Raw genomic sequence first — 22,011 nt, 5'->3', positions numbered from 1 at the left:
AACTTTGTCAACAATATCTGCTTTGTTTCTGATATACAACATCCACAGTTCTTTCAGCGCTTATTTTTTACAGCTAAAGTCCAGTGCAATGTGATGATGGTTTTCACCTCTCCCACATTTCCAGGCTGTGAGTTTCAGATTCCCACTATCTGAGTGAAAAAAAATCCTTACATCTCATCTAATGTGTCTGTCCTCGGCTCCCCCTCCCCGATACTGATTCCACCACCAAGCACAAAGATTCATCTTGTTTACTCTGTCTGTTTCCCTCATGAATGTACACATCACACTCATGTCCTCGCCACCCTCCCCTGTCCCCCGTCTCTCAGTGTATAACAAAAACAGAAGTTGCAAGAAAAGCTCAGCAGGTCTGGCAGCATCTGTGAAGAAAAAAAGTGTTAACCTTTTGGGTCTGGTGACCCTTCCTCAGTCTATGCTGCTCGAAAGAATCTAACCTCAGTCTCTGGGGGTGGAGAGATTCCCTGCTGATAGATTAGATTCTGTCCTGCTGGGTGTCTCTCACATTCACTTTTGGTCTTTCAGATTTGAACCATCAGCAGTGTTCTTTCGTTCTGTAATCCTAACACATGGATTATACATTATCAATAATTTAATTCACGATTCTATATGTGTTTTGTAGTTTGCTTGAAACTGTGATAAATATTTGAGGCCTTTCTCTTTTGGGAGAGAGTTTAAATGTATTTTCAATGTAACCAGCTCCCCCCAATTCGATCAGTTGCCAGCTCTGCAGGCCTTCGATGCACTGGCTGATGTAAGCAGTAAAATTGGCGACAGTTTCTGAAACAGTTGTATAAAGTCTCTTCAGATCTTCGCTGAGACCCTGCACACAGAACAAACAAAGTGTTGATTGTGTCTCTTCAGCCGAATGAGAATTCCTTACGATCTGTAACAGAAATGACTGGGTTTATTGAAGCAATTTCCCAAATTTATCCAGCGTCTGACAGTGTAATTTGCAGTCATGTGGGCTGCTCAAAGATGAGGGCAATAGCTTTAAAATATTCATTTAAAATCCTGGAATAAGTGCTCAAAATTGGTTTTAATGTTCTGCAGGAAAAACAAAGTCATTTTGTTTCTCTCCAGCACCGTCTTTTTAAAATTTTCTTGTAATTATCTCTCTCCCTCCTCTACTTGGATCATAGGTCATCACTTCCCTTGCTCTTCAGCTGTTAACATTTTACTCACACCATCTAACACTTTTTGATCACTGACAGAGACTTATTTTTGGACAGAGGCTCATCAGTTCCGACGTGCCACAGCAAAAACCCACAATGGCCTCCTCAGAAGACAGACACAGGATGCAACCTAGAGAGCGCCCTTCATCATAAAGAATTCCCCAGAGCGGAGACATTGCACCATGTTCTCCACAGCCTTCAACATGTCAATGATGATGACCAGCATCTCACCAGGATCATCCATACACCTTCACTTCTCTGTTCAAACAACCTCCAAACCTTAATCAGGCTGTCGTTCGCAGCCAGCTACTCAACCTTCAGGACAAATTCGACCACAACACCACACAACCCTGCCACTGGCACCTCTGAAAGATGTCAGATCATTGACATGGATACTAGCATCACACATGCAGCCACCACCCACCACATAAAGGGAGATACTTATGTGACTGGGCCAACATTATCGACCTCACACAGTGCAGGTAAGAATGCCCCAGGCATGGTATATTAGTGAGAACATGCAGACGCTATGACAACGGATGAATGGACTCTGTGCAACAATTGCCAGACAAGAATGTTCCCTCCCAGTTGGAGAACACTTCAGCAGTAAAGTACATTAAGCGTCCAATCTTCGGGAAAACATGCAACGTGACCTTTGAGATACACGACAAAGCAGAATCACCGAGCAGAAACTGATAGCCAAATTCCATGCCCATGAAGATAGCCTCAATCATGATCTTAAGTTCATGTCTACATGTGATCCCCCTGTACTGTTCTGCATCTATAAAATCTTCCTTATTGTCCTATTTCAACACCATCACCTTGATAAATTGTTGTGACATCTCTCTCTTGATTAGTTAGTACAATTTTGGATTATTTATTACTTTGGTTAGACTATCAGCAAGTGATTCTTATACCTATCACATAATTCCAGCCATAACAAGGTGTGGAGCTGGATGAACACAGCAGGCCAAGCAGCATCTTAGAAGGAAAGCTGATGTTTTGGGCCTAGACCCTTCATCAGAAATTGGTTTGTGCCAACCACAACCTTATTTTTAGTTTGTTTTTGTAATTATCTCTCTGCCTCACTTATTCAGATCACAGGTCATCCCTTCACCTGTTATTCAGCTGTTGACACTTTACTCACACCGTTTTACACTTTAGATCACCTGCAGAGACTGTTTATAGGAGACTGCACTCAAACCATTTGTACGATCTTTTGATCTCTCTGTCCTTGATCTCTCTGCCCATAAAATCTGGCAATGGAGATTGGAGAGCGAAGTCAAACCCTCTGCTTGCCCCAGTCTCACTCTGTGTGGAGCTGGGGAAGACAGAATCATTGATGGATGTGTTTTGAATCCAATCTTGTTGTAGCTTTTTCATGGGGTAACCTCAGGTAGGTGGTCACTTAAATTGCTTGATCCAAAATAACTAAAGTTGTGTGCCTGGATGGTCTCAAACACCCGACTTTTCAGTTTACCACCTAATGCTGACCGTTTGAGCCATAAAAACTGGCATCAACAAGCTATGCAAAATCCGCTAAAGCAGGGTGTTAGCGGAGTTCTGAAGGGCCGTTGTGAAGCCAGAGCTCTTGTTGTTTTTGGAGGCTGTTGCCCATTTTCCCACTTTCAGCACCGAGCATATCAGAGGCCCAAGCAGCCACAGTTACCCAGAAGAAATGTAAACATTGCAAACTTGAAGTTGCCCAGCTCCTTCGATGTGACTGCCTGAGGTAGATCACTCGTGATTTTGGTTACCGGTAAGATTCATATCCATGACTCAATAGAGACGAGAGCTTAAATGTAGTGACTTTGACCACTCTGTCAAACTATCTACAAACAGTTACTGCAGCCAGGCTATAGAAGCCCTTTCACATAGCTTCTTCGTCAGATCTTCCTTATCGATTTTGTCCAAGATCTTGTTGATGAATGGTCAAAAATACTCCGCCACGTCACTGTTGACAATTTGAGATTCTCCTGTTCCACCTGCAGCTGGAAAGATATCAGAAATACTGGAGTTAGAGAAAAATCTCTCAGTTGAGGGAATACCTAAGGAACAGGCGATGTCACTGTGCTACTGTTGCTGCATGATGACATCACACATGGGAACACAGGGCATCTGGGTTTGTGCAAACCAGAGATCACCCACACATTGGGAAGGACGTAGGTCGCTGAGAGGGAGCAGACGTGTTCCTTTGCCAGGAAGGTTAAAAATGGAAAGGCTTACGATGTCAGGGATTAACTGAAACTGAAGGGAGATTTGACGGAACTATAATGTTTACTGTTGGTTGAGGCAACGTCGACAAAACAAGGGATTCACATTAACTGAAAAGAAATGGATCATGGGATACAAATGTCAGATTTAGATCAACATGAAGGTTATAACGGTTAAATTACCTGCAGTGAATGGTAATGACAGGGACCCGAATACTTACACTCAAAAGGCCAATAATGTCCAGTTTCTGATTAATCGATTGATCATGCCAAATTTTGATTTGATGTTTGTTTAAAGTTTCCTGTCTGTGATTTGTTTTAATATATTCTGTAAAAGAAGTTTAGTAAGGACAGTGTCAGTCTCGGTTGGAAATCAGACACACAAATTATTCCTTTTGTTTGATTTAATATTTTATATGTAGGTCCTCAAATGAGCCTCAGTGAAAGAAGCTTCAAAAATCAATCACTATCAGTGCTGAGATAAAAGTACAATAACTGGTTCTAAACATTAGCACTATTTCTCTCTCCCTAGATGTTGCCAGGCTTATGGGGTGCTCCAACACCTCTCTTTTATTTCAGGAATTCACGACGTCCCTCCTCCTGGCCGAGGATGACCAGGTATACTCAGAACAGACATTGTCATACATTGTGAAGGAGGGGAGGATCATCAGAGGAGATAGATGCATTCATAAAATCTCCCTCCAACTCCAGGTGGTCCATCGCTTCACAACTCCGTCAGTCCTGAAACTTTCTGGTTTATGAATGAATCTATCTCCTCTGAAGATCCTACTGCAGCAACAGTAGCACAGTGAGACCACCTGTTCCTTAGGGATTTCCTCAACTGACAGAATTTTCTCTAACTCCAGTATTTCTGATATCTTTCCAGCTGCAGGTGCAACAGGAGAATCTCAAATTGTCAACAGTGACGTGGTGGAGTATTTTTGACCATTCGTCAACAATGTTGAGTTTTAGTGCTGTGCCTGTTACCTGTGAGATGTTCTGTAGCTTTAGGGCTGGTGTGTCTCCTTTAGTATGGATCTGAATCCATTTCAGTATATTGCTCTGTTTCACTTCTGCCTTACCTCTGTCTCTAATAATGTGGAAGTACCTGTCTGTTGAATGCTTCTGTTACTCTATCAGATGACGTCCAGATGAGCTTTCCACCACATTTCTTTCATTGAACCCTATGGTTTCAGAAGCTTTGTCTTCCCACAGTATGTTTTGTAGTCAGGAATTATTCTTAATGCAGTCCTTTTCTTTTCTGTTCTGAGCTTATATTAACCAACAAGTTCTGCACCATGTCATTCATTCAACATTTCCTGATAAATGAACTTTGGATCACTCTCCACAGGTATCAGTAACTATTGCCAATCCTCAGTTACCTCTGGAGAATTTGATGTTTGACCTTTCTCGACGATTGCAGTCCATGTAATGAAGTCGCACTTGCAACAATATTAGGTAAGGAGTTACCAAATGATCGTGAAGGATTAGTGATGTTTTCCAAAAGAACAATTTAAATGTTTTCACATTTTTGATTCAATCCAATGATCTGACATATTACACAAGGTTGTCACAAAACAATATTTGATACCAGGCACTTATTAGGACAAGTGACCCAAAACTGGCCAATGAAGTAGGTTTCAAGGAATATCCTGAACAAACAAAGGGACTTTGAAAACCAGGGATGTTTAGGGAGTAAATTCAAGAGTTTATGGCCTTGGAAACTGAGGCCATGAAAAAGGTGGGAAAGTTAAAGCCAGAAATCCACAGGAGGGTGGAAGTCAGGGAGAACAAATATCTTGACGGAAAAATAAAAAGAACAGTAGATGCTTGAAAGTAGTAACACAAACAGAAATTCATGAAAAACTCAGCATATCTGGCAGTGCTTGTGGAGAGAGAACAGCATTATTGTTTTGTGTCCAGTGACCCTTCTTCAGATATATCTCAGAGGGTTTTGCAGCTGGAGGCACTATCAAAAGAAGGAGGTTTGATGACAAAATTTCAAAATAAGGATATGAATTTCAATACCTTGGTGCTTTGCCACCCAGAAAATGTGTACGTTAATGAGCACCGGATGGCAAAACCCGAAGATGTTGAAATTGGTGACAGTAAACACACAGGCAGTAGATTTTTGGGTCATTTCAAGATTTCAGGGCAGTAGAATTAAGAAGCCGGCCGGGAGTGTGTTTGGGGAGTTAAGTCGAGAGGTAACAAAGGAATGCATGAGAGTTTCAGCAACAGATGAACTGAGATCTTGTTGAGGTTGAAATTATACGTGGTCTTTGTGGTAATAGGCGTGGGGGTGAGAAATGTGGTTGGAAGCTCATCTTGGGGTGAAATATTGCACCATGACTGTGAGCAGTGTGTTACCAGCCAGTTACCAGGGGCAGGGATGGAGTCAGTGGTGAGGGAGTGGAGTTTGGCTGCCAGCCTGGACTGACATTTAGCATTGTCGATTTAAATGTGATCTACACCCCTTTTCAAACAGGAATGGACTTGGCAGAAGAACTGATTTATGAACCAACTGTCAGCCTTATTGAGACAAAGTGTGGAGAAGTTTATCTGGTATGAAGTAAACTATTGTGACAACTCAGACAGCTATTTCCAGTTGAATGTGGGTTATACTGCTAGTGTCAATAACTAGCAGTGAAACAACTTATTGAAGTTTTTGCAGCCTCGGTCTTCAAACTGTTTCCTCCGTCTTGGGCTTTTACCTTCTGATTCTCCTTGTTTTCTATTGCACAGACCTTTCTTAAGAATCTCTTTTATGCTTGTTCTTTTTTGATTAACCTCCCTCTCTGCCCAATCACAGTTCATATGAACAACACTCACCTCACTTCACCACGTGGTGTTCTTCATATTCATAATTATTCTCTTTACATCTTACCTGAGGACTGCTATACCTGTATTTATCACCCTTATTTCACCGCCATTTCCCTATTCGCTGGCAGAGCGGTATCAAGAGCTATCTTTAGCTTTGAGCTGCAGGAAGCATTTTCAATCGCGACTTATTAAAAAATAACAAAAGAACTGGGATGTTGTCAATCAGGAACAAAAACAAAGTTGCTGGAAAAGCTCAGCAGGTCTGGCAGCATCTGTGAAGGTAAAAAGACAGAGTTAACGTTTCGGGTGCAGTGCCCCTTCCTCAGAGCGACTTCTTAAAACCCCAGGGTCGCTAATGTAACAATCTTTCTCATCCGGTTCTCAGTCTCATTTGTCTCAAAATGCAACATTGTGATGACCATCATTTGCTTCTGACAATGACAACACAAAGCACTGCGCATGCTCCAGCTGACAATGGCGTCTGGGTGATTGATGTCAGTGCGCGACCAATATGAGCACAGAGATGCAGTGCAGGGCCGGGCGGAAGTCCCTGCCCTTCTAGCCAATCGGAATGAAGATGGGGCGGGATCGGTGAAAACCACGTGATCATCCACGAGAGCGGTCCAGAGTCGCTGAGATAACCAGAACTGCAGATACCACAGACTCTGAGATAACATGGTGTGCAGCTGGATGAACACAGCAGGTCAAGCAGCATCAGAGGAGCAGGAAAGCTGACGTTTCGGGCCTAGCTCCTTCGCTGAGACCAAGATTTGTGCAATTGAGGTAAGAGCAGGACACGGTAAAGAAAGCAAAACGGCAGAAAGCGGGAGGGGAGTGATATTCGTATGGGTTTGGAAGTTTTACAAACACTTAGTGCACGTCGGAAAACACACACGTTTGAAACTCCCAGACTCACGTTTGCAGAAAACAAATCAATGCCTCAGATGGCGATAGGCCTTGTGTGACCGCCACCATCTTTATTGGGGGCAATGATCCGCGAGGCGCATGCACGGTAGCTTTGAAACTTTCGAAGGGCCAAGCTCAAGCTGGGCGCATGCGCAGCCGCATCTGGCTGAAAGTGAGAGAACAAAGTGTGGGGGTGGAGGACCACAGCAGGACAGGCAGCATCAGAGGGGCAGGAAAGCTGGCGTTTTCGGGCCTACACCCTTCAGAAATGCGGGAGGGGAAGGGGATACTGAAATAAATAGGGAGAGAGGGGGAGGCAGGTGGAGAGGAGACAGACAAGTTAAAGAGATGGGGATGGAGCAGGTAAAAGTGAGTGTAGGTGTGGAGGGGATAGGTCAGTCCAGGGAGGACCAACAGGTCAAGTGGTTGGGATGAGGTTAGCAGGTAGGAAATGGGGGTGCAGCTTGAGTTGAGAGGAGGGGATAGGTGAGAGGAAGAACAGGTTAGGGAAGTGGGGATGAGCAGTTGTTTCGTGCGACCTGAGCGTAGAAGTTCTGTAATGTGGTCCCCAAGCCTCCGCTTGGTTTCCCTGATGTAGAGGAGGCCAGAAAGGGTAGAGCGTATGTAGTTTACCACATGAGCACCTGCATTCCCCATACAGATGGCCTAAAAGCCCTACGCTATTTCCCGTCCTGCCGGTCTGATCAGTACCCCTCCACTGACCACCCCCACCTCCCCCACCTTAGGTGCTTTGCCAAACTCATTCTCACCCTCAACAACTTCTCTATCAACTCCTCTCACACCCTACAGACAAAGAGGGTGGCCATGGGTACCTGCATGGGCCCAAGCTATGCCTGCTTCTTTGTTGGAACAATTCCTCTTCCGTACCTACACTGGCCCTGAGCCCCACCTCTTCCTCCAGTACACGGATGACTGTATCGGCGCTGCCTTGTGCTCCCATGGGGAGCTCCAGCAGTTCGTCCACTTCACCAGTACCTATCACCCCAAACTTAAGTTCACCTGGACCATCTCTAACACCTCTCTCTCATTCCTGGACCTCTGTTTCCATCTTGGGCAACCATATAGAAACCGATATCCATTTCAAGCCCACTGACTCCCACAGCTAGCGAGTATACAACTCCTCCCACCCACCGTCCTGCAAAAATGACATCTCCTATTCCCAATTCCTTCACCTCCGCATCTGCTCCCAGGGTTCCACTCCTGTACATCTCAGATGTCCTTGTTTTTTAAGGACCGCAACCCCAGCCCCCACTTCCCCTCCCCCCCCCGCAGTAATTGAGAACACCCTTCACTGTGTCTCCTGCATTTTTCAACAACTCCTCCCTCACAGCCCGTCCCTGTAATAACAACCGAAAAAGAATCCCCCTCATCCTCACACATCACTCCTCCAATCTCTGGATCCAACGCATCATCCTCTGACACTTCCGCCATCAGCAATCCGACCCCACCATCAAAGACACTTTCCCCTCCCCACCCTTGTCGACATTCCAGAGGGACCGCTCTGTACATGACTCCCTTGTCCACTCCACACTCCCCTCCAGCCCCACCACACCTGGCACTTTCAACCGCAACTGTAGGAAGTGCTGCACCCGCACCCACACCACCTCCCTCTCCCCCAAACCAGGCCCGAAGAAGACTTTTCACATCAAGCAGATGTTCAACTACACATCTGCTAATATGGTATACTGCATCCGCTGTACCTGTTGTGGCCTCCTCTGCATTGGGGAAACCAAGCGGAGGCTTGGGGACTGCTTTGCAGAACACCTCCGCTCGGTTCGCAATAAACAACTGCACCTCCCAGTCGCAAACCATTTCAACACCCCATCCTATTCCTCAGACGACGTGTCCATCCTGGGCCTCCTGCAGGGCCACAGTGATGCCACCCGAAGGTTGCAGGAACAGCAACTCATATTCTGCCTGGGAACCCTGCAGCCCATTGGTGCCAATGTGGATTTCACAAGCTTCAAAATCTCCGCTCCTCCAACCGCGTCCCAAAACTAGCCCAGCTTGTCCCCACCTCCCTAACCTGTTCTTCCTCTCTTGTATATCCTCCTCCCACCTCAAGCTGCATCCCTGTTTCCTGCCTACTAACCTCATCTCACCGCCTTGACCTATCAGTCCTCCCTGGCCTGCCTCTTTGACTTGTCTGTCTCCTCTCCACCTATCTTCTCTCTCCATCTTCGATCTGTCTCCCCCTCTCTCCCTATTTAGTTCAGAATCCTTTTCCCCTCCCCCATTTCTGATAAAGGGTCCAGGCCCGAAACGTCAGCTTTGCTGCTTGGCCTGCTGTGTTCATCCAGCTCCACACTTTGTTATCTCAGATTCTCCAGCATCTGCAGTTCCCATTATCTCTTATCCAAGTGTTTGTTTCTTATGGATTTCTTTCCCAGAGTGTGGGATAGTAGCAGCTCGCACTGCTCTTAGTCGCTTCTGTGCTTCCTGATCACTTTTGTCGGTGTTGGTCTCTAATGATGGGTATATTTGATCTCTGCAGTATTTTATTGTTAATTCCTTATACTTTTTTGTAAATAAATTTTCCACTGCTCACCACCCCCTCACCATGTGCTGCTCTCTTACCAGATTAATTTTTGAACGGTATCTTTCACAGCCAGGAAATATTTCCCAGAAAGAGAGTGCATTTTTCTTCCATTTCAGACCACGAAATTCGACAGCATTTTTATTCTGTCATTCATTTTGCACTTCTGCAACATTTACTGTTTCTCCTTCCACAGATACCAGCGATCGTTGCCAAAGCCCTGTTCCCTGTGGAGAAGGTGATATTTAACTTTCGTGTGCTGCTGCAGTTCGTATGATGAAGGTGCTCCCACAATGCGGTCATTTGAGAAGTTACAGATCGGTCATCTAGCGATACTGAAGAGCTGATGGTGTGTCCAAATCAACAAACAATTTGTATTTTTATCATGTTTTAGAATTTCACAAAAATATTATCCAGAAACTTTTGACATAAGGCCACATTAGATCAGGTGACCAAAAAGTTACCAAATTTGCAGGTTTTCCTGACTCCTTAAAGAAGGAAAGCAAACTTAAGAGGTTTATCATGGGAATTCCAGACCATGTTGCCTGGCAACTGTGGAAACAGACTCCAGTCGAGAAGCAATGACAAAGCGCATTGTTGGAGCTGAAACTAAATGAATTGTCGAAGTCTTGAAAATTGTGTGGTGCAGGGAGATAGGGCTCATCACAGCCAGGAATTAAATCACGGGTGAGAATTTTAAATTGTTGTTTATAAATAGGAGCCTTTGTGGGTCAGGGAGCACAGCAGTGATGGTGAACAGGTCTTGGTACAAATGAACTTGTGTGCAGCAGAATTTTAGGTATTCTTGAGGTTTCAGGGCCGTTGAATGTGGGAGGCTGACTGGCAGTGAGTTTGGATAGTTCAGTCTAGAGGTAACACAGGAATAGATGAGAGGTTCAGCAAATGAGCTGAAACTGAGGTGTTGTTGTTGGGTCATTGTCACTGAAGTGGAAATAAGTGGTTTTTGTGCAGGGCTCTGCTGTTTACCCTCCCCTCACATCAGGGATTCAGCTGCTTGTGAATTTGTGGATCAAGTCTGTAATAAAATCAGGAACCGAGTGCCCGCCGTGGCCCAAACTGGGTATCACTGAGCAGGTTACTGCTGAGTAAGTGCTGCTGAATACTGCTGTTGACAACACCTTCCATCACTTTACTGACGACAGAGAGTAGACTGCTTGAGGGGAAATTGCTCGGGTTGGATTTGCTGTGTTTTTGTGCTGAACAGACCTGGGCCATTTTCCAAATTGGCAGTAGATGTCAGCGCTGTAGCAGGACTGAAAGTTTGGCTTGGTGGCTAGCAAGCTCTAGAGCACTAGTCATCGGTACGATTGCCAGTGTTGTCAGGACCCATAACCTTTACACAATTCTTCCATTTATTGATATTATTTGAAATGAATCAAATTGGATGAAAACTCACATCTCTGTTGTTGGGGACCTCTGGAGAAGGCTGAGATGGATCATCCAGTTGACACTTCTGGCTTAAGATTGCTACAGTCTTTTTTGCATGGATAGGTTGGGCTCCTCTGTCAGTAAGGATGGGGATTTTTGGCATGCTTCCTCGAGTAGGTTGTTTAATTGTTCGTCACCATTGACGACTGGGTGTGACAGAACTGCAGAGCTTACATCTCATCTATTGGTTATGGGGTGGCTTCGCTCTAACTCTTGCTGCTTGTGTTATTTGGCATGCAGGTAGTCCTGTTTGATAGTTTTACCAGGTTGGCACCTTATTTTTAAGTCTGCCTTGTGCTGTTCTTGGCATGCACTCCGATACTATTCCATTCAACCAGTGTTTGTCTCCTGGGTCAATGGCAATGGCTGACTCTTGGGTATGCTGGGCCATGAGGTTACAGATTGTGCTGGAGAAGGTCTGCTACTGTTGTAGTCTCTCTCAAAGCCTCATAGATGTCAAGTTTGGAGTTCCTGTGTCTGTTCCAAGTCTGTTCCTTTCAGCCAAAGTTCGTGCCACCCAACGCAATGGGGGGGTATTATCAAGTATAAGATGAGGCTTTGTTTCCACAGGAGTGTGCGGTGGTGGCTGTTATCAATTCTGTCACAGACAGATGCCTCTGCAGCTGGGAAATTGGTGATGATGAGATCAGCTATGTTTTCCCTGTTTGGTGCGTCACCACCTCCTGCAGTCCCAGCCAGGCAGCTTTGTCCTTTAGGACCCGACTAGCCTGATTGGTAATCCTCCTGCAAACTACTCCTGAAGGTGGACGTTGAGTACATTTAGTGCTATTCACACTCTCAGTGCTTTCTCCAAGAGCTGTTCAACATGGAGGAGTTTTTTGTTGATTAAAATTCACTCTTGGGATGTGGAAATTGCTGGCTGCACCAGCATTTATTACCTGGAAGGCAATAAAGAGTCAAACACATCGCTATGTTTTGGAGTCACATGTCATCCAGACCAGGTAAGGATGGCAAATTTCCTGAAAGGACATAAGCGAACCAGATGGGTCTTTCCTGATAATTGGCAATGGTCATCAGTAGACTCTTAATTTCAGATCATTATTTAATTCAGTTTTCACCATCTGCCATGGCAGGATTCGAACCCAGGTCCCCAGAATGTTATCTCGGTCTCTGGATCAATAATCTAGCGATAATACTGCTGCCGATTTATCAACAGAGGGAGGATGGTACATCGTAATCAGCAGGAGCCATGAGACTTCCAGGCGTCAGAGTCAATGTTGAGTACTCCCAGGTCAAATAATCTGGTCGGAATAGCACTGTGCTATTCCCCCGAATCAGCTGTGGACCCCCACAAGGAATAATGTGCAGCAGGAACAATGCACAGTTATCCTTGGCCAGGAGGAGGGGATGTTGTGAATTTCTAACCGGACTGTCAGTGATGTATTTTATGAATTTGTGTTACAGGATATTACAAGTGGACTTTCAGGTGGGATGCTCAATAATTGTAACACGAAACTGACAGAATTACTTAATTTATCAGCACCTGGATATTTGCATTGTGTGTGAGTATTGTGTTCCTGCTCGTTCCCATTTGCCGTGTAAAATTTCTCTTATTACTCCATTCTCTCAATAGATCTTTCCTACGACTTTCAATATATGTCCTGTAGTCCTTTCTTATGGCCAGTTGAGTGTACGTTTTGCCGTCCTAATGTTTATCTTTTGTAAACACCGTCTATCAAAGGTCCCCTCAAAATCCTTTGTTCCAAGGAGATCAAGCTTAGTTTCTCCAAGCACCTGATTCTCCAATGACTTTTTGTTTCCCGTGTGTAAGGCACTCATCCGGATTGTGTTGGAACATTTTCCACTTCCCTGCATGAGTACAGCCCCAACAATATTAAAGGTAACATCCTCCAGGTGAAGCAGTGTCAGAGTGGTGTCCCATCCATCACATGCAACATTCCCCTCTGCACCACCGAGGCACAGTGGCATCACTATGCCTAAGGTAAAGTCACCATTGTCCTACCTGACTATAGGGCTGGTTTAACCTTAAGATTACCGCACCCCAGGCGAGGGGAGAGGTTGAGAAGGAGAGTCCATCTATTGTAGATGGTTATTCTCAATATGTACCAGCAATGTCTAAGTCACATGAAATTATAATAAAAACAGCCCTAACCATGCAACTAAAAACCCTCTCCCTACAAACCATTCTGTTAAATCTCCTCTGCCCCCTATCAGGGACCCTCCCGTCCTTCACAGTGTGTGGGGGATCTTTGGTTTGCACAGACTCAGCTCGTCTCTGTTCCTGTCTGTGATGTCATCATGCTGTGACAATGGCACTGAACCTCACTGTCTGTGAGGGTGGTGGGCACAGAGATCCTCATAGCGTTTAAGGCATATATAGATGCACACTTGTGATGCCAATGCAGACAAGTCTACGGGCCAAGTGCTGGAAAATTAGATTAGAACGGTTAGGTGGTTTTTAACCGGCACTGGCTGGATGGGCCACAAAGCCTTTTTCTGTACTGTAGACCTCCGAGGCAGTTCACATAGGAAGATACCCAGCAATATTTCAAGTCATTTCAGAATATGAGCTATTAGAATAAATGACTCATGATTGGTCAGTATTTTCGGGAGAAAAGGGAGGTATAGACGTAATGCGGTTTACCTCAATTCTGGGGCCTGAAGCCCAGGAAAGTGAAAGCACTGCCATCAAGGGGGTGTATAAAAATAAGGATTGTATTAGAGGAAAGAAATATCGTTCTTGTATCATCGTTTTGTGAGGCTGATATTAGAGACAGGAAGGGTTCTGAGACCGGAGAAGATTACAAAAATAGGGAAAAGTGAGCTTGGGTAAGATTACAGAAATGGGTAAGATTGTGAGGCTGGAGGAGACATCAGACAAAGGGAGGTTTGTGAAGCTGAAGACAATTATAGAGCTAAAGAAGTTTGTGGGCTGGAGGAGATTAGAGATTAAGTGGTTTGTGAGACTGGAGGAATCTGAATAGATGGTGTGAGTTATGAGGCTAGTGGGGGATTCCAACGATAGGCAGGTAGTGAGGCTGGAGAGGGATTCCAGAGATGTGAAGCGTGTTGAGGCTCAAGGGTGATGCCTGCAGTAATGCAGGTAGTGAGGCTCGAGGGCATGATCAGGTGGGTAGTGAGGTTTGAGGTATGATTCCTGCAATAGGGAGGGTAGTGAGGCTCCAGGGCGGATTATCATCCAAACAGCACAGTGGTGTACTTACAGCACATGGAGTGCAGCAGTCATAGAAAGTACCACTTTCTCCAAATCGAATAAAAATGGGCAATCAATATTAGTCTGTGCAGCAAAGACCACATCTCATAAATCAATTGAAATTATGGTGGGTCTCTGGTTTGGAGAGAGCTAACAGAAGCTGAGATAATTCTCCATTGTAGCAATGTTTGGTAACCGTAGAATACAACATTCAGCTAATTGGCAAATAATGCAGGGTGAAAATGTGAAGATTGTTTGACTCAGCAAGTTCCCAGGCTCTGGAACAGTCTGAATGGCAGCTGGATGCAGATTTCGCAGTTATTCTCAAGAAAGTTGGGATTTAACTTTTCAAGGAATGATGGGCAAATGGCAGGGTAAATGGGTCAGATTTGCAGCACCTCCAAAGTGAGAGTGAAGCCTTTGACATGGTTCCACATGGTAGATTTAATGAGTAAAGTTAGATCACATGTGATTCAGGAAGAGCTCGCTAATTGGAAGTGGAATTGGCTTAGTTGTCGGAGAGAATGTGGTGTTGTGGGATTTTTCAGAGTGGAGTTCTGTGACCAGTGTGTTCCACAGCAATTGGTGCAGGGGCCACTTTTGTTTCTCATTTATATTAATGATTTGGATGAGAATTTAAGGGACAAGATTAGTAAGTTTGCAGATGATACTAGAATTAGTGGTTAGTGAAGGTTATCTAAGATGACAGCGAGATCATGATCAATTGTGTCAATGGGTTGAGGAGTGGAGGATGAAGTTCAATCTGAATAAATGTGAGACATTGTATTTTGGTAAAATGAACAAGGGTAGGACTTGCACAATTGATGGTTGCACCCAGGGTCGTGTTGTGGAACAGAGAAATGCTGAGATTCAGGTACGTAATCCTTTGAAGTTTATGTAGACAAGTAGACAGGCTGGTTAATATGTTGTTTAGAACACTTGCTTTCCTTGCTCAGACCTTTTGTGTCTGAGTTGGGATGTTATGTTCAGGTTGTATAGGACATTGTTTAGGCTTCATTTGAGGTATTGTGTGCAGCTCTGATCGCCCTATTACAAGAAGGACATTATCATTAAACTGGAGACACTTCAGAATAGACTTGCTGGGATGTTGCCAGACAGTCAAAGCTAGGACTTTTCTGACTGGAGCATAATGGGTTAAGGAGTGGCCTTAGACGTTCATAAAATCATGAGGGCACAGATGATGCGAATAACAAGGGTTTATTCCCAAGGTTGGGTGATTTCAAGACAAGGGGACATGTGTGTAAGGCGAGAGGAGAAAGACATTTAAAAAGACATGAGTGATATTTTATTTTTACGGAGTTGTCCATGTGTGGAACAAACTTTCAGAGGAAGATATAGGTACACTCTCAATGTTTAAAAGACATTTGAATAAGGACATAGCTAAGAGAAGTTTCGAGAAGTATGTGCCAGATGCAGGCAGATGTGATCAGTCTAAGTATGAAACTTACATATTTAGAATTTTGAAATGTATATTAAATTGGAGTAAGGCTAACTTTGACATTATTGAGCAAGAACTTCCAAAAGGTAATATGCAGGTCAAGGAATGTTTAGAAAGTGGGAGGCCCTCAAAACAAAAATAAGGAGAGCCCAGACACACTCTGTTTCTGTTCATGGGAAGGGCAAGGCTGGTAAATGTAGGGGATACTGGCTGACTGGAGAAATTGAGGCTCTGGTCAAGAAAAAGAAGGCAGCACATGTCGGGTATTGATGGCAGGAATTGGGTCAATCCTTCGAAGTATAGGGGCAGTAGGAGTACACTCAAGGGAAATTGGGAAGGTGAAAAGCAGACATGAGCCATCTTTGGCAAATAAGGTTAAGACGAGTCCCAAGAGATTCTGAAACTACATTTCGGACAAAAAAGCAACAAGGGAGAAAATAGGGCCCCTTTTAAAGATCAACAAGGCTGCCTGTGTGGAACTGCAGGCTGAGATAGTGAATGAGTATTTCGCATTAATAATTACTGCAGAGAAGGATACGGAAGTGAGAGAACTTGAAACATACATAATGAGTTGTGAAAAGTGTCCATTTTACAGAGGTCTGGGTGCTGGATGTCTTAAAATGCATAAAGGTGGATAGGTCCCTGGCACCTGAACAGGTGTTATCCACAAACTCTGGGAGAAGCTGGGGAAGTAATTGCTGGGCCCTTGCTGAGGTATTTGTATCATTGACACTAGTGAAGTGCCGGAAGGCCGGGTGGCTAATGTGGTGCCATTCTTTAAGGAAAAGCCAGAGGACCGTCGACCATTGAGCCTGATGTCAGTGGTGGGTAAGTTGCTGGAGGGGATTCTGAGGGACAGGATTTGCATGTGTTTGGAGAAGCAAAGACTGATTAGGGATAGTCAACTAGGTATTGTGAGTAGGAAATCTTGTCTCACTAACTTGACTGAGTTTATTTGAAGAAGTGACAAAGAAGATTGAAGAAGGCAAAGCAGTGGATACTGTCTATTATGGACTTCAGCAAGGCATTCACCAAAGCTCCACATGACAGACTGGTTAGCAAGATTAGATCAAATGGGATCCAGGGAGAGTTAGCTATTTGAAACAAAATTGGCATGAAAGTCGGAAACAGGATTATGGTGGGGTCGGGGGAGGGTTTTTTCAGTCTCGAGGACTATGAACAGCAGTGTGCTGCAACGATTGGTGCTGGGTCCACTGCTTTTTCAATCATTGATACAAATCATGTGGAATGAATATTGGAGGAATGGTTAGTAAGCTTGCAGATGACACTAAAATTGTTGCTGTAGTAGACAGCAAAGGAGTTTACCTCCCAAGTACAATGGGAACGTAATCAAATGGGTTGATGGGCTGAGGAGTAATAGAAATAAGTTGAGCTCAGGTAAATATGAGCGATTGCATTATGGTAATGAAAATCAGGGCAGGGCTTAAACAGTTAATGATGAGGCCCTGGGGACTGTTACACAACAGACTCCTTGGGATGCAGGTGCACAGTTCCTTGAAGGGGGATTGCAGGTACAGAAGGTAGTGAAGATGATATTTGCCGTGCTTGCATTTATTGGTCAGTGTATTGAGTGTAGGAGTTGGAGGTCATGTTATAAGCTGAACAAGACATTGATTATGCTGCTTTTGGAATACTGTTCAGTTCTGGTCTCCCTGCCATAGGAATGATGCTGTTAAACTTGGCAGGGTGTAGAAAAGATTTACAAGGATGTTGCAAGAGGTGGAAGTTTTGAGCTGTAGGGAGAGGCTGAATATACTGGGGCTATATTCCCTGGAGCATTGAAGGCTGAGGGGTGAATTTATAGAGGTTAATAAAGTTATGGTGGGCGTAGGGTGGATGGCCAAGATTGTTTCCCAGGTTAAGGGAGACTAGAGCTTATAACATTGGCTTAAGCTGAGAGGGAAAGTTTTAAAAGGGAACGAAAATAACTGCAGATGCTGTAAGCCTGAAAAAAAAATGCTAGAAATGCTCAGCAGGTTTGGCAGTATCTGTGGAGGAGAGAAAAGTTTTGGGTTCTGAGGGTCACTGGCCCCAACACATTAACTTTTTTTTTCCTCCTCCACAGATGCTACCAGGCCTGCTGAGCTTTTCCAGCAAATTTGTTTTTTTTAAGGGAAAGTGGGTGGTGCCTGTGTAGAATAAGCTGCCAGAGGAACTGGTGGAAGATGGTACAGTTACAACATTTAAGAGGCATCTGGATGGATACGGAAATAGGAAGGGTGTAGAGGAATATAGGTCAAATGCTTGCTAATGGGATTAGATTAATTTGGGATATCTGGTCAGCGTGAACAATTGGGACCAAAGGGATTGTTTTGTGCTGTACAACTCTGACTAAGCATTTTTTGTTTTCATTTCAGATTTTCACAATTTTACTTCTGCACTATTCTTAGTCTTTCAGAGGGATCGAACGATTGAGCTACAGATCTATACAATGACTGTCCTTCCTCCCTGGCTCTCCCACCTCTCTCTCTTTTGGTAGTTTTATGCAAACATTGACTGGATCCCTTACCTGGAGCATATTTGTGAGTGAATTTGTTCTGATGGTGATCCAGCATATTCCCCAAGTGTTGCTCTACAAAATCCAGAGAATTTTTCAGTTTCATAATCTGTGTGTCCTTCTTATTTCTTACTCGCTGCACTTACTTTCTGTTTGAAAGTATAGTCTGCCATTGGAGAATTTAAACAGGTCCACATCCAGGTCTGATGGTCACTTTGTTTATCACAACACAATTATCTCAGGATTTTGAACATTGAAGGAAAAAGCAGCACTCACATTGGGGAGAAGCGCACATGGTCTGAGAAGAGTCTGTGAAGATTCATCTGAAATGTCTGAACACCAGTGCAGTGACACTGGGGAGAGACTGTGGAAATGTGCAGATTGCAGGAAGGAATTTCTTCATCCATCCCAGCTCGAAACGGACCATCAGAGTCACACTGGAGAGAGACCATTGTCCTGTTCTGCGTGAGGGAAAGGCTTTGCTGACTCGAATTCCCCGCTGATACACCAGCGTGTTCACTCTGGGGAGAGACCTTTCATGAGCTCTGAGTGTGGGAAGGGATTTATTGTCATTCAAACTGTTAACACACCAGCAAGTTCACAGACAACCACAGTTGAAGAACTTTGCTGTCACTCTCACTGTCAAATGAACCATGGTTTTGGGCTATTTGTACTGATGTTCCTGATCCCTGCTCAATTAAAGGTGCTGGTATTGTAACAGTTGTGTAAGGTAGAGCTTGGAAATAGTCACATTGTCACAAATCATTCACACTGACTAAAGACTATCCATTTGCACGGTATGTGAAAAGGGATTTTCTGGTTCATCAGGACTGGTTAACTACCAGCAAATTTCTGAATTAGTTGATTGGTTTGAATATAGCTAACAGTAGAATCAAAAATAGTATCAGTGATAATGGGAACTGCAGATGCTGGAGAATCCAGAATAACAACGTGTGGAGCTGGATGAACACAGCAGGCCAACCAGCATCTCAGGAGCACAAAAGCTGATGTTTCGGGCCTCGAGAAGGGTCTCGGCCTGAAACATCAGCTTTTGTGCGCCTGAGATGCTGCTTGGCCTGCTATGTTCATCCAGCTCCACACGTTGTTATAGCAGACTCAAGAATACCATGTTTTGGGCTTGTTTCTGGAGATCATAGAATCCCTCCCGTGTGGGAGCAGACCATTTAGCCCATCGAGTCCAGACTGAAATTACGAAGAGTGTCAAACCCAGACAGTGTCTGCGTGAGTTTCCTCCAGGTGGTCTGGTTTCCTCCCACAGTCCAAAAATGTGCAAATTATGTAGATTGACAATGCTAAATTGCCCATCGTATCTTGTATGCAAAATGCAGGGCTAGGGTAGGGTTTGAGACTGGTTGGGATGCTCTTTGGAGGGTTGGTATTGACTGAATGGTCATCATCCACGCTGGAGGAATTATGATGGTCTCAATGGCCCTTCATTTGTTAGGTAGGTCTGCACGCCTTTACAATGACGGATTCTGTTGTTCTCCACAGACATTTGTTTATTGGAAACAAATGTAATCTTTCATTTTGTGGATAAAAATCCAAGGAAAGTTTTAAATCCAAACATCGGATTGGGATGAGTCATGTCCTATAATTCCTGATTGCATTTTCCCAGTCGGCTATGAAACCTGGTGACCCTTGTGACTCTGTCTGGGCGCGTTGTAGTCTCTTCAGCTCTTTACCTGGTGTCCAGAGCAGTGATGGATCTCATGATTAAAAACATAAACCAAGACATTGTATGATTTCTAGTGTATATTTTCTATTTAGTCTTCTGTCCATCACTTCCCTAGAGGCTGAGATACTGTTCTGGGGCCCTAGGTTTGAATCCATCTGGAAATAAGAATCTGATGATAACTGTGAATCCATTGTCTTTGTTGGAAAAACCCATCTGTTCACCGATATCCTTAAGGGAAGGAAACTGCCATTCTTACCCAGGGTTGTGATCATCCCATGAATGAATTTTAAAAAAAATTTTTTAAAAACTCATGCAAATATATTAAAGTGTGAAGCTGGATGAACACAGCAGGCCAAGCAGCATCTCAGGAGCACAAAAGCTGACGTTTCGGGCCGAGACCCTTCATCAGAGAGGGGGATGGGGTGAGGGTTCTGCAGTAGAGAGGGGGAGGCGGACTGAAGATGGAGAGAAAAGAAGATAGGTGGGGAGGTAGGGAGGGGATAGGTCAGTCCAGGGAAGACGTACAGGTCAAGGAGGTGGGATGAGTTTAGTAGGTAGGAAGTGGAGGTGCGGCTTGGAGTGGGAGGAAGGGAGGCAGAGATAGGCTGGACTGGTTTTGGGATGCAGTGGCGGGAGGGGAAGAGCCAGTTCGTCCCCTCCGCCCAGTGCACCACACAACCAGCCCAGCGCTTCCCCTCCCCGCACTGCATCCCAAAACCAGCACTGCCTGTCTCTGCCTCCCGCACCTGTTCTTCCTCTCACCCATCCCCTCCTCCCACCCCAAGCCGCACCTCCATTTCTTACCTACTAACTGCATCCCACCTTCTTGACCTGTCGTCTTCCCTGGACGGACCTATCCCCTGCCTACCTCCCTATCCATACTCATGCAGCCCTCTTGCTGAAATACAGCACCGAAGCTGCCCTCCCGTTTATCCTGTACTCACTGTTTCTAGCTCCACGGAGGACCATTTCATTCCGGCTATCGCACCCAGCACGTATGCTCACAATTACAATTCAGCTGTGCGCATGCTCCACAGCTGACCACGGCGGTTTGACATCTAACGACCAATAGTAATCAAGAGGCGCAACGAATGGAAAGGCACCGGAAATGCTTCATCTCCAACCAATCAGAGGACGACGGTGGGCCACAGTTCCAAGGAAGGATCACCGTTAAATCTCCAGCATCTGCAGTTCCCATTATCTCTGATACCGTTAAATCTGTTTCCTCCGTCACAGATGCTGCCAGACCCGCGGGGCTTTGTTTTTGGTCACGTCATTCGTGCGGTGGGTGGGCGGGGTTATTCTTCCAACCAATGAGGGAGGAGAGAGGGACGGCGATGGAAGTAACTGTAGATGCTGGAGAACCTAAGATAACACGGTGTGGAGCTGGATGAACACCACAGGCCAAGCAGCATCAGACGAGCAGGAAAGCTGACTTTTCAGGCCTGAACCCTTCATCAGAATTGGGGAAGGGGAGATAGTTCTGAGATAAATAGTGAGAGAGGGGAGGCGGAAAGAAAATGGAGAGAGGAGAAGGTAGGTAGAGAGGAGACAGACAGGTCAAACAGGCAGGGATGGAACCAGCAGAAGTGAGTACAGGTGGGGAGGTAGGGAGGGGACAGGTCAAGCGGGCAGGATGAGGTTTGTAGGTAGGAGATGGGGGTGTGGCTTGAGGTGGGAGGAGGGGACGGGTGAGTGGAAGAACAGGTTAGGGAAGCGGGGACGAGCTGGGCTGGCTTTGGGATGCAGTGGGGGAGGGGAGATTTTGAAGCTTGTGAAATCCACATTGATATCATTGAGCTGCAGGGTTCCCAAGCGGAATATGAGTTGCTGTTCCTGCAACCTTCGGGTAGCAGCGTTGTGGCACTGCAGGAGGCCCAGGATGGTCACATCATTTGCGGAATGGGAGGGGGAGTTGTTTTGTGTGAACCGAGCATCGGTGATCTGCAAACTTGCCCCCAATCTCCACTTGGTTTCCCCAATGTAGGAGCCACAACGGGAACA

General features: G+C 45.0%; 2 long non-coding RNA genes across 2 annotated transcripts; one reads left to right on the top strand and one right to left on the bottom strand.

Moving 5' to 3' along the window:
• Positions 1 to 48: 48 nt before the first annotated feature.
• Positions 49 to 21,159, bottom strand: LOC132207670 (uncharacterized). The gene is made up of 3 exons (XR_009443689.1): positions 20,952 to 21,159; positions 3,625 to 3,731; positions 49 to 3,181 (listed from the first exon to the last, which is right to left on the bottom strand). It is a non-coding gene; the product is annotated as an uncharacterized LOC132207670 (long non-coding RNA).
• Positions 6,812 to 20,062, top strand: LOC125450217 (uncharacterized). Its single transcript, XR_009443688.1, has 4 exons — positions 6,812 to 7,009; positions 9,886 to 10,038; positions 12,564 to 12,661; positions 18,172 to 20,062. It is a non-coding gene; the product is annotated as an uncharacterized LOC125450217 (long non-coding RNA).
• Positions 21,160 to 22,011: the final 852 nt, after the last annotated feature.

Source organism: Stegostoma tigrinum, unplaced genomic scaffold (assembly GCF_030684315.1).
Source record: "Stegostoma tigrinum isolate sSteTig4 unplaced genomic scaffold, sSteTig4.hap1 scaffold_120, whole genome shotgun sequence".
In the NCBI taxonomy this organism is placed as follows: Eukaryota; Metazoa; Chordata; class Chondrichthyes; order Orectolobiformes; family Stegostomatidae; genus Stegostoma; species Stegostoma tigrinum.
Note: the sequence above shows the minus strand (reverse complement) of the source record. Positions and strands in the feature narration are given on the sequence as shown.